Genomic DNA, 12,691 nt, shown 5'->3' with positions numbered 1-12,691 from the left:
TCAGCGTGGGGTTGTGTCAAGACAAACACTCGCGGGAAACGCTGCGAAGCCCTCATACATGAAGAATCGTTGTGCCTCTTAAACACGGGCACTCGTACTCATTTTACACTCCCATCAGGACAGGCATCAGCAATCGACTTAAGTCTTTTGAGTCCACAACTGATCAACCATTTTGACTGGTCGGTGTCAGACGATCCAATGGGAAGTGACCACTTCCCCATCTGGATCAAGTACCGGGCTGACGTTTTTCTTGGTTCTCGGCCACAGCGCTGGAATTTTAGAAAAGCCGACTGGACTGACTTTCAAGCAAGGATCGGGCATTCCCTTACTATGCAGCCAGCGGGTGAACCCTCGTCGGTAGGGGATTTGACATCGCTGATTTTGCGGTCTGCAGAAGGGTGCTTACCGCGAACGTCGGGCTGCCCTCGTCGTCCTCCTGTCCCATGGTGGACGCAGCGGTGCCGGGACGCAATCTGTGCACGTAGGAGGGCCCTTAGAAAGTTTGACCGTCGGAGTACCACTGAGAATCTTATTGCATTTCGACGAGCATGAGCGGCTGCTAGACGTACCATTCTAGAGGCTAAGCGGGCATCGTGGCGATCGTACGTCGGCCATCTAAACTGCCAAACACCTGTATCCAATATATGGTCACGGATCAAACGCATTGCTGGACAGCACTCGTCTGTGCCACACCCTGTGCTCCGTATCAATGGACGTGACATTATACACCCAGCTGACGTAGCAAATGAAATCGCCCGCGCATTCTCCGAACGGTGTGGTAACGGCAATGCCGTCCCGCAGTTTATGCGTCACCGGATCCGCTGCGAGGCATCCCCTGTCGACTTCAGCACGACGGAGCAGATGTCGTATAACCGACCTTTTACAATGGCCGAACTAGTTTCTGCGATCGGATCGCTGCGCAATGTGGCAGAGGGTCCAGATCTAGTTCACAACGCCATGCTTAAGCAACTTCCCACTTCAGTAGTTGAGGCCCTCTTAGCGGCGTACAACAATCTCTAGGAGAATGGAGGTTTTCCGGAGTCGTGGCGTGAGTCACATATTGTCCCTATGCTCAAGCCTGGTAAGAGTGGGGCTGACCCTGCTGACTATCGCCCTATCTCACTGACATCATGCGTTTGTAAGTTGATGGAACGTATGGTAAATGTGCGTTTGTCGTGGTTTTTGGAGCGGTACAACGTTTTTACGGCTGCTCAATGTGGATTCAGAAAAAATCGCAGTACCATTGACCATCTCATAGCTCTCGACACAGACATTCGCACCAGTTTTAGGGAAAAGCGACATGTTGGCGCTGTGTTTTTTTATGTTGAAAAAGCTTATGATACGACGTGGCGTTACGGCATCCTGAAAAAGCTCTTTCATTATGGCATTCGAGGAGCCATGGGCACGTCCTTAGCGAACTTTGTGACCGATCGTTCTGTCAGAGTTCGTGTTGGCTCACACTTCTCGGATAGGTACCAACAAGACAATGGCGTGCCCCAGGGTAGCGTTTTGAGCGTCGCTCTGTTCGCGGTTATGATTAACGATATTGGTGACTCCCTTCCAAAGTCGGTCAGCCGCTCTCTCTTCGTGGATGACGTCGCCATCTGGTATGCCTCGTCAAACTTTGCCTCTTTGGAACGTCGCTTGCAGTTGGCTGTGATCAGCCTGGAAAGATGGAGCGTTATAAACGGACTACGTTTCTCGACCTCGAAAACAGTTGCTATGCACTTTTGCAGACGACGTCGTCAATGCCCCGCTATGGCTTTAAGGCTATACGGCCAGACCATCCCAAACGAACCCAGTACCCGCTTCTTGGGTCTGCAGTTTGATAACCGTTTATCGTATGGGTCACATTTGAAAACCCTACGTGACAACTGTTTTAAAGCATTGAACATATTGAAGTACGTGTCTCGAACATCTTATGGAGCGGACAGAAGAACACTGCTACTGCTATACCGCTCACTTATACGTTCAAAACTTGACTATGGCTGTTTTATTTATGACCGTGCGCCGAGTTCCTGCAAACGTTTATTAGACACCGTGCACCATACCGCATTACGCATTGTGACGGGGGCATTCAGGACGTCGCCAGTTGCTAGCCTTACCGTGGAAGTTAATGAACCGGCGTTGGCACTGAGAAGGGAAATGCTTGGCATGCGGTACTTTTGCAAGCTGGCTCAATTTCCCAACCATCCGACTCACCGAGCAATCTTTTCACGTGATGTGGAAAGCAAGTTCCAAAGTAGCGGAAGGCTGTCCGCTATTCCATTTGGTGTCCACATGAAGAAGCTATTCCGGGAAAGCGACATAAGGTTGCGTGGTGTGCTGAGGTCGCGTCCCGTATTAGTGCCTCCATGGGAGCTAATCTCACCAAAAGTGGATGTATCCCTTGCATGCACAAGCAAACAGGGAGCGATCCCATGCGACCTGAGATCGAAGGCTCTGGAGCACATCGGGTCGTACATAGGTTTTCAAGCCACATATACTGATGGGTCGAAGACGGAGGTAGGTGTTGGTGCTGCATTTGTGAATGACCAAGCCACCCGGTCCTTTTTTTACCGAAACACGCCTCAGTTTACACGTCCGAGCTCGTTGCAATCAGTAAAGCCCTATGCTTCATCGAAGTTGGTGAGAGCAACTCACACGTGGTCTTATCCGATTCTTTGAGCAGCCTGTTGGCTCTGACAACCTATAACCCACCTTGTTCCATTATACAGGATATTTTAGTTCGCCTGACAGCGCTGGATCTTGCTGGTAAAACTGTCGTCTTATGTTGGATACCGAGTCATGTGGGTATCGCAGGTAACGAGCGTGCTGACGCGGCCGCAAAACGGGCAGCGCGTGCACCTTGCACCCGTTCTTTACCCTTGCCGGCAAGGGACTTTTACCCTGCAATCGCGACCTTTGTGAAGGCGAAATGGCAGCGCTGCTGGGACGCCATTCTAAACAATAAGTTAAAGATGATCAAGCCACAACTGGGTCTATGGTCTTCAAGCTCACGTAAGCTGAGACACGAAGAAGTAACCCTCAGCAGGTTACGAATTGGCCACACGCACACAACACACAGCTACCTTTTGTGCGGTGAAGAACGCCCTAAATGTCCTCGCTGTGGTGCGTCACTTACGGTTCGCCACGTTATTCACTCCTGCCCACAGTTCAGAGAAGAGCGGGCACTTTACTTCGGACGAGATGCGTCAGGTCTTACCTTTTCAGACCTTATTGGTGACGATTCTCGCATGCTTGGCACCGGACAGCTGTTTTCATTTTTGAGAAGCGTAGGATTCACAGCCATTTATACGCCACGGTAAACACTTAGCTGTTATGGGCGCAAAATGACCCTAGAAGTCGACGCGCCCTAAAACCCCAATCATCATCACCCATTGGCAAACACCATCGCAAGCTGCCACCCGTGACGTCACGCTCGCAGGTATGTGCGCCACAACAGGCCCCACGCTGCGCTACATGGCCCCGTTCCCCGTTGGCAAACACCGTTGTGCTCGTCGTTTTATCAAAGGGCCGGCGAGATGAACAAAGTCGAAAGCCGGCTGTGCGAAGGGCCATTTTGACCTTCAACGCCCATGGTGAACGCCGGGAGGCCGGTAGTAACCCGCCGCCGTCGCGGCGTAAATGCCAGCATGCAGCCCCTTAGTCTAGGATCGTTTGCGAGCGACGTTTTAAAAATGTGATCAACAAAGGGGTGAATCAGAGACAGGACGAACCGGCCGATACGCTGATGTAGTTTTCAACGCTAGATCACGCATAGTTTTCATGGTATAGCGGCTTGTATTCGACGCCGGTTTTTAAAACTCGGCCCGTTGCAAATTGTATTGCAATTTGCAGCGCAACGGTGCGTTACACAAACTCGCGATGCAGCTGAAAGTGAAGCCGCTCCAGTCATAAGTGTTGGGAAATAACATTCAGGCATTTAGGTGCTTTGTGTACCGAGATATAGCGGTAAACGTAAAAACCCGTCAAAAACGGCCGATTTCATCTTGTCAACACGTGTGCACGTGCCACGTGTCACGTGGCGGGAAAAAATCACTCAAGTGCGATGGCCCATTCAGTACTCAATCGCAAGGCATAAGTTTATGTCGCTGCGACTCTTAGTTGACGAGATATGGCTCCGGGAAGCGAAGCGTGTCGGGCCGTCGGCCGGCATCGCTAAATTGGCGTCGCCCGCGTTAACGCAACGGGATTTTTGCGCTCCTTTTTCGCTCGGCACGCGCTCATTTTTGTGAAATGCAGAATTTGGACGCCACTCGGTCACGCGCCGCCAGCGGATGTCGGTCGTGTGAAGATTTCATTGAAAAATTCCTTACCGTTTGGCCTCCAGGTGATCCTAATGAAATGGCGGACACACGCACACACTGTTCCTTTAGCAATATAGTAGATAGATAGAAGATAGACAGAAGATAGATAGATAGTGACATCATAATATCTATCAGATAGACAGTGACACTATCATATCTATCAGATAGATAGATACATAGATGGATAGATATACAGATAGAAGATAGATAGATTCATCAAGATCAGAAAATTTTGGAACCAAACAAACGTATTTCAAATGAAATTCTGACATCAGGGACGTAAATCAGTGACCAATATCCATGAAAACATCAGGAGTTGGGGGTTGGAGGGGTAGGTCAACTTAATTGACTCATCCTCTTCCTTTCCAACCGATTTGAGAAAAGTGACATCATTGGTCACGACCATCACATGACCAACACGCAATAACGTGTAAATGACTTGCCTGGTAACTGGTAATTCAGGGCTAGTGCGTGCATTTCTCATTGAGCCATCGTCAACTGGTCGCTTGATGCTAATGCAAATGCAATCCTCACTCAGGGTCCATATATATATATATATATATATATATATATATATATATATATATATATGGGTCTATATATATATAGTCTATGTATATTATATATATATATATATATATATATATATATATATATATATATATATATGTGTGTGTGTGTGTGTGTGTGTGTCCGTGAAAAGCTAGCCGGGGCTAGAATATTGCAGATGCCATTTAAACAGCTTTAGAATAATGTTCGCTAGTCGTTGCACCGATGGAAACTACAATGACACGTTTGAAATAAGTAGATAGTGCTGGCGGCCGAAACCTAAAGAGTCCGCTTATGGCTATCACCGGCCCTATTGGTAACTCGGAGTGGACTTAGCTCAATGATGTTGTGTCCAGGAATTATTTGGAGCACCATGCAGTTGTTTATAAGTGCAGAAGAGATATTCCATGCAGAAATTCGAGTGCAGTTGTGAAATTCGAGATTTCACAGCGGACGGCCAGGAGGTGAATGGAAGTGCTTGGCTGGAAAGGTAATGCGTGGGCTGGCGCTGTGTGCCGATACCTAGGCAGAGGAACGGCTTAGAAAGAGGTGTCGCCCATACTCATTTTGCATTTAATTTTGTCATTGGTTGCCATAGGATAAATGTCAACAATGTTGGAAGGGGGGAAGGGGGCGAGGTGCCATGAAACGTAGAGATCCCACGGTTCTACGCTTGCAGCCCAAATGTACAACGTGATAGATTTCCCCGTCCCAAATGTGATGGCTTCTCTCTGATGCCATGTGTGACTATTATACTTGATTTTTCAAACAAACACACATTTCATGGCATTCACATATAGCTGCATGCGAACCTTGTGTCCTGCTCACAGGCGGGTAGGTATTGCGGCGGCCTCAAGGTACGCTGCGGGTTTGTACCTAATAACCAGTGCTGGTCCGCGGCAGTAATTTGCTGAGCGACGCATATGACATTTGTTCTCTAAGCATTTCGAAACTGATGTCACATTATATGTCTTCCATTATATATTTTCCATCGGTACAATCACCAACGGACACCATATGTGAAGTGTCTGCAGACAACTGAAATGGGCAATCCTTGGAAGATTGCTGCCGCGGACCACCACGGGTACATACCTACAGCGCACGTGCAGGCCGACGCAGTGCCTAACCACCAGCGAGATTGAGAAAAGAAAATGTTTGCCTGCAGCTTATAAGCATATACCCATCATACAACGTGTCTTTAGCAGAAACAAATTAAGCTCCATGTTCACACATGACGCAGAGAAACCAAGCCAACACCCAAGAGAAACACAGCAGCAGCAAACTTACTTATAGTGCTGTTGATAGCAATACAACTCTTGACGTTTCGGCCGCCAGCGTTATCTGTCCATACGAAACGTTCCAATATGGTTTCAGCGGTGTGAACAGCAGTGGAAACCTTTTTTGGATTTATTTAAAGAGAAAATTCAATATTCCAGCCGTGGGAGGTCATCGCCAGGAATCAACACAGGTTATAAGGCCCTCCGCCAAAGCGCACCTTAAGGCCGACGCAGTGCCTAACCGTCTGCGAGTCTGAAACAACGTTTGTATGGAGCTGTATGGATGTGTCATGAAACTATGTTGATCTGAAAAAGGGCAGTAGCTGCACCTGACGAACAAGATGAGTGAATTTGTCTGGAACGGGAATCAATTGAAAGGTTCCTATGATTCCTAGGCGGCGGTAGTTTTGTGAGTGCTATGGCATCCCATTTTCTGAGAATGTTGAGCATTAAGCTTATGATATTAGATGGGAAGAATCGACTGCAATGTGACTTTGGGAATTATTACGTTCTGGGCCGTTCCTTCGTCTGTTTCCGGTGCCAGTGACAGTTTTTACAACCTTTCCAGCCCAGCGCCTCAATTTTCCTTCCTGCCGCCTGCTATGAAGTCCCCACCTTCACTGCATGGCACAACTTTTCTGCGTGAAGAAAACTGCTCTCAGCTGTCTTCCAGGTGATTTCTGATCAACATGCAATTATGCTGAGTCCATTCCGAGTTACCAATAGGGAATTAAAAAGTTACCACTGACAGGTATAAGCAAACTTCACGTTTCGGCCGCCAGAAGTATCTGCCCATTTCAAACATGTCGGTATGGTTTCAATCGGTGCAATCACTAGCAAACAATATTTTAAGCATATGCATGAAATTTCGCTATTATGGAGATAGTGAACTAACCATTACTGAATCGAATTTCATTAATGTGGGCGCACTCTGAGTACCATTGGGGGCGCTGATCGGCATAAACGGACCATTAACGTTACGGTCGACAGCACTAGTAGCCAATTTCAACCCGACCAAAACATGCAGATGCGCATGTGTGGTCCGTGGTAGATCCGAAACAACATGACAACGCCATTTCCGCCAGTCAGGTCCACCACTCCAACCCGTATCTCACCAACGTGCAGCCAAGGTAGCATGCAAATTTTGCGAGATTCGTCTCTGTCGTCAAAAATAGCACAATGGCTGGATACATATGTATATATATATATATATATATATATATATATATATATATACCACAACATGTTTAAAGGGTAGATTCAATTAAACGTGCTTCTCATTTTTCAACGAGGGACCGCAAAAATTAACACATAAAAATACATTGCTTCGCAGAGTTTAATGATGCTCCTCGTAATCATGTGGGGAACGCTGTTCTCCCAATGTGCATACCCTAACCCACATGCTCGAATGCATGTGTGTCTGCCTACATACCACGCCGCCTCCGCGCCAGGTCCCTCGATGTCCCTGGTCCAAGCGGGAGGAACTGGAGGCGCGCCTTCCACGCGCCAACACTGCGGCACTCAAAATCACCCCCGTAAGCCCCTGTATAATTCTTGAACGGAATGCCACCCGGTTGGGGTCACCCTGAGTCAGCCATAGGGCCGGTAAATAGAGTTATCGGGCTCTTAGCGTTTCGGCTGCCAGCATCATGTGCCCACTTCAAACGTCAGTGTAGTTTCAACTCATACAATCACTAGCGGAAGTAATTTTAAAAATGTTTAGAGAGCAATTTAAGCATGCATTTTTCGCCATATTGCCACGGTGGACCATCACGTATTATTAGACACATACCAAGAGCTTACGTTGAGGTAAACGCACTACCGCCTGCCAGTCTGAAACAATGTTTGCATGCAGCTGGATGTACATGTCATGAAACATGTACTTGTCTAAAACAAACCGCACAATGGTCACGCATGATATAGGAGAGAAGCGAACACATTTGAGACGGGGAAATGAATTAACTTGTGCCTTTTTGGATCCAGTCATAGAAACGTGGGTTCCGGGGGTTCCATGGCACCCCGCCGTCCAAGAATGTTGACCATTTACCCCATGGCAACAAATGGAAGAATCGAATGCGAATTGAGTATGGGTGACAGTCTTTTCTGAGCTGCTGCTCCTCCGCCTTAGTTTCGGCAGGCAGCGCCAGTCCACATGCCATCGTCCCGCTCAAGATCTTCAATTTACCTGCCGGCCGCCTGCTGTGACATCTCCAATTTCACTGCACGACATTTTTGCTGCGTTCAGAAACCACCGCAATGTGTTCCAAATAACTCCTGCACGCGTTGAGGTTCAGGTGAGTCCACTCTCATTTACCCAAAAGGCTGGTGATAGGCATAAACGGACTCTTTACGTATCGGCCGCCAGCACTATCTGCCCATTTCAAACGAGTGAGTATAGTTTCCATCGGTGCAATCACTAATACAAGACTTTTTCTCATTGTTTATTATTAGGTACTTAGCCACAGCGCACGTTCAGGCCGGCGCAGTACCAAACCGCCTTGCGAGTCTGAAGCGAGGTTTGGATGCGGCTGTTTGCATATATCATGAAACAGATGTAGGTTTGAAAACTAGAGCACAACGGATGACATCGCAAATCAGAGAAATCCACATATCTGGGCCAGAGACATAAACGAAGATGTGCCCTTGTGTCACAGACGGAGGACGGAGTTTCGTGGATGCCATCGCAGCCCTACTTTCTGAGAATGTACAGTTCCACCCTGTAACAATAAATGGAATAATCGGCCTCAATATGAATGCGGGCACTCTCACTTTCTGAGGCGTCCCTCCTCCTATCTTTCGGGTTTCAGTGCGAGTCGACAAACCGTCTTTTTTAACCAACGTTCTCAATTTACTTTGCGGCCGCCTGCGACAAAATCTCAAAGTTCACTGCATGCCTTTATTTTGGTCCATTTGAAAACTACTGCTAGGTGTTTCAAATCATTCGTGATTAAAATTTCACTCAGGTAAGTCTATTCTCAGCTACCAGTGGGGCAGCTGGTAGGCATAAGCGGACTCTTGACGTTTCGGCCGTCAGCATTATTTGCCTATTTCAAACGTGTGTACATGGCTTCCATCAGTTGAACCACAAGTAACACTCTTTAAAGAACACGCATATGACTTGGTTATTACCATGGATGCAATGAACTAGTCATCCTGAACAAAACTTCATTTGGATGAGTTCACTCCGAGTTACCATTAGGGCCGTTAATAAGCACAGGCGGACATTGTACGTTTCAGCCGCTAGAATTGTCTGTCCAAAGGCCACTCATCTGAAATGTGCACGCGACCTTTTGCTTTGAAACGGTTATCTAAGTTCTGGGGGCACCTAGAACCCCAACCTGGAAATTGACCTTGTTTGATCTTATTTGATCCGAAGGTCATGAACTAGGACTCTGAAACTTTGATCTAAGTGAGGTCACGTACAGATCAGCACACCATAAAGATTTGGTGTCACTAGCTTTCTTAGTTCCCGAGCTCTCAGGGTGGTCAATTTGCCCCCCCCCCCCCCACACACACACACCCGAGCGAAGGGTATCCAGCCGGCCATCCTCTTGATCCTCAATCTGGGCCTAAATATTCGGTCACTAGGGCCTCTCGGGTCTTTCAGGGCCTAAATGGTGAGTGTGTGGCTGGGGGGGGGGGGGGGCAACTACCCCTTGTGCCCCATTTCCGCCTGCGCCACTACCACACCTTTGTCTGTGCGGGCGGAGGCCAAATGACCTTGGAAAGAGGTGAGGAAAATGAAAAGAAGTCTAGACCACAATGCTAACGTATTTGTATGTTTTGTTGAATAACTTTAATTTTAGATTACTTTAAAACAGTCTAACCACGTTGTGCAGATAATAAGTATACACATTTCGGTACAAAGTACCACGTCAAGTACCAGATTATGAACGTCTTGTGGAGCAGAAAACTGCAACTGGAACAAACACGCCCAGCTTGTTGGTGTTTGCTGGCTGCCTGTACACGCATACCTGGCCTGGTTCATTTCTGGCACGGACATTGTGATCGATATGGCGCAACCTGCGCCAGACAACTGCTGTCGTCTGAGCGGGCATTTGCGTACCGTTGATGACGCTATTGCGTGTCTCAGGTAAGGAAAATCGTTAGACTAGCTACCGCTGTCTTGAAAACACAGTCCCCAATCCATGCAGGAGAACTTCTTACTGACGTTTGAGATCGGCCCTACGGGCGGAGGTCCTTAATATGGCCTACTTTAAGGCCGAGAGACCCTTCGGGCCCTTCGGCCTCCCAGTTGGGCCTTGGTCTTTGGTGGCGAGGGGCCCTTTGGCCCCTCTTCGGAACTCTTCAAATAAAGTTCGTGACCTTCTCGGGGCCACTAGCCAACACATGACACTCTGTTAGACACTGGGCCCCTGACCGACACAGGGACCCCATCCACTGTTTAGGGGCGCAGAACAATGCATGTTGTGCCCCCCGGCCTTGCTCCTGCTCAGGAAATGGGCCCCCGTGCTCAGACTGACAGCGGGTCAGCTGTTCGGTGTGGAAATGGGTAAGCAGTTTGCACCGACATGGCCAACTCATGTTTGCCTGGAAATCTGCAACATCCAGTCACAATCAAGTAGTGGAAAACATCATGCAACGTAATTTTGAAGATGAAAGCTTAAGACCAAACCTGGACGCTTGGCGTTGCAGTTTCCATAGGCTGCTCAAATTCGGCCAGGTAGTTACTGCTGAGCGGCGGCGAACGGTCGACGAAAATGTCATATATAGGTATACACATATGCATATGTATATAAATATATATATACATATATATATATATATATACATATTTATCTATCCTAATATATCATACAGTGACCCCGACCAATATAAGTCGCTCTCTCCTCCGGCTTCGTCGCCGCTTAGGAGGCTGGAAAGTGGCCACTAAGTCTATATCGACATGACGCCGACCGTGCGGTACTGATGATGCCTCACTGACATAAAGGCGCTTATGGCCTCAAATGTCCCTGATTGGCGTAAAGGTCCTCTGGCCAGCATTGAAAAGCCCGGCCCTGCGGGCCAGATCCCCTGAATAAGACCTCCGGCCGAACTTTCAGACCTTTCGGGCCCTCCAATTTGGCTCTTGTCTGTCCCGAGTGGCCTTTCAAGTTACCCGAAACCTAAAAGGGATCCTGTGACCTCCCCTCCCCCCGCCTGCGCCACCGCATAAGAGACATGACAAATGGTCCCGTGCCCTCACCCCCCCCCCCCCCCGCGCTCCTCCCAACACACACTGAGCCCGCCCTTACGTCACGAATGAAGACCGCTGTACAGAAAATGGTGAGGGTCCGAGGGTCTGGTCCCTGCTTACGGCCAGATTTTTCGTTTGTGTCGTAATAAGTAACGGGCAGAACATACGAAAATCGGTGTGATGCGTACCCACCCAGGTCCGGACCCCTCCTGAAATGAATCCTTGCTGCGTCCGTGCTTTCCATCCTGCCGAATTCCAATATCAACCTCCTGGGCGAGGGGCACCAAAAACCTCCTTTTCCAGCTTTCCAGGCTTCAGCGTTTTATCTGTTTCACAGGAATGAGCATCTTCGGGCAGCCGCAGCAGTCTGTGAGAAGTGCGGCGCAGATATGGCGGAGGGCCGCAGACGGAGGGCAGTGGATGGCGTTGTGTGGCGCTGCGTGGACCGGCGCTGCCGAATGACCGCAAGCATCAGGAAAGGGTCGTTCTTTGAAGGGTCACACCTAGAGCTGCGTCAGCTTGTCTTGATAGTATATTTTACCTCCCAGAGAATGGCAGCTCATCAGGTCGCCAAGGAAGCTGAGGTGTCGCCTAAGGCCGTGGTGGATTGGAGTAACTTTCTCCGCGAGGTGGGGCATAGTTTTAAAAACTTTACTAACATAAAGTTGGCATATGTCATGCTCTACTTCATCAACAAATAAGAGAACGTTCACATCGTTGATTCAAGTCGTCGCAACATAGTCAGCGCTAAGCGATGTGTTATTAAGTATATACCCAAATACTGCTTTGTTCCATGGCTATCTTTAGACAACGTTGCATGTACGGAGAAAGCGGGTTGTTGTGCATTGGGGCTTTTTCATTGAGTGTGTCGCTGAAATATCTGATCTCGCCTCCGTGTTGTTACAACAGCCGACCATATGTGATTGAGCGGGTGAATTTTATCAAGGTAGTATCAGCCGATCGTTCAAGGATATGCTGACCGTTGGTTCTGAGCAGACATAATCCTTGCACTGTTTGTGTCTGTTCGCAGGTGATGTCTGCTGACATGCTCCGGCACCCGGCCCTTCTGGGCGGACCAAATGGGTTCGTCCAGATCGACGAAACACTGTTAGCCAGGGCCAAGCGCACAAGGAATCATCGAGCCCGGCCTGTATCCGAAGTTTGGGTGTTCGGAATGGTGGATTCCGCCGGAGAAGCCCACCTGCAGGTTGTCCCTGATCGGACCACCCAAACGCTGCTACCGATCGTGCAGCAGCACGTCGTGCCCGGCAGCATGGTACGATATGAACATATTTCATCATTATGATCCTCCAATATGTTGTTATGTACACGAATCATGTCCTACCGCACGATAACAA

General features: G+C 48.5%; 1 long non-coding RNA gene across 1 annotated transcript in view; it reads left to right on the top strand.

The window, feature by feature from the left end:
• The first annotated feature begins 11,679 nt into the window (after nt 1-11,679).
• Nucleotides 11,680-12,691, top strand: part of LOC119106487 (uncharacterized) — a 1,469-nt gene continuing 457 nt past the window's right edge. The window contains exons 1-2 of the long non-coding RNA XR_005095150.1: nt 11,680-11,962; nt 12,364-12,609. This is a non-coding gene — a long non-coding RNA (uncharacterized LOC119106487). The remainder of the gene's footprint in view (nt 11,963-12,363; nt 12,610-12,691) is intronic.

Source organism: Pollicipes pollicipes, unplaced genomic scaffold (assembly GCF_011947565.3).
Source record: "Pollicipes pollicipes isolate AB1234 unplaced genomic scaffold, Ppol_2.1 Scaffold_6138;HRSCAF=7277_pilon_pilon_pilon, whole genome shotgun sequence".
NCBI lineage: Eukaryota > Metazoa > Arthropoda > Thecostraca > Pollicipedomorpha > Pollicipedidae > Pollicipes > Pollicipes pollicipes.
This window is presented reverse-complemented; position numbering and strand designations above follow the sequence as displayed.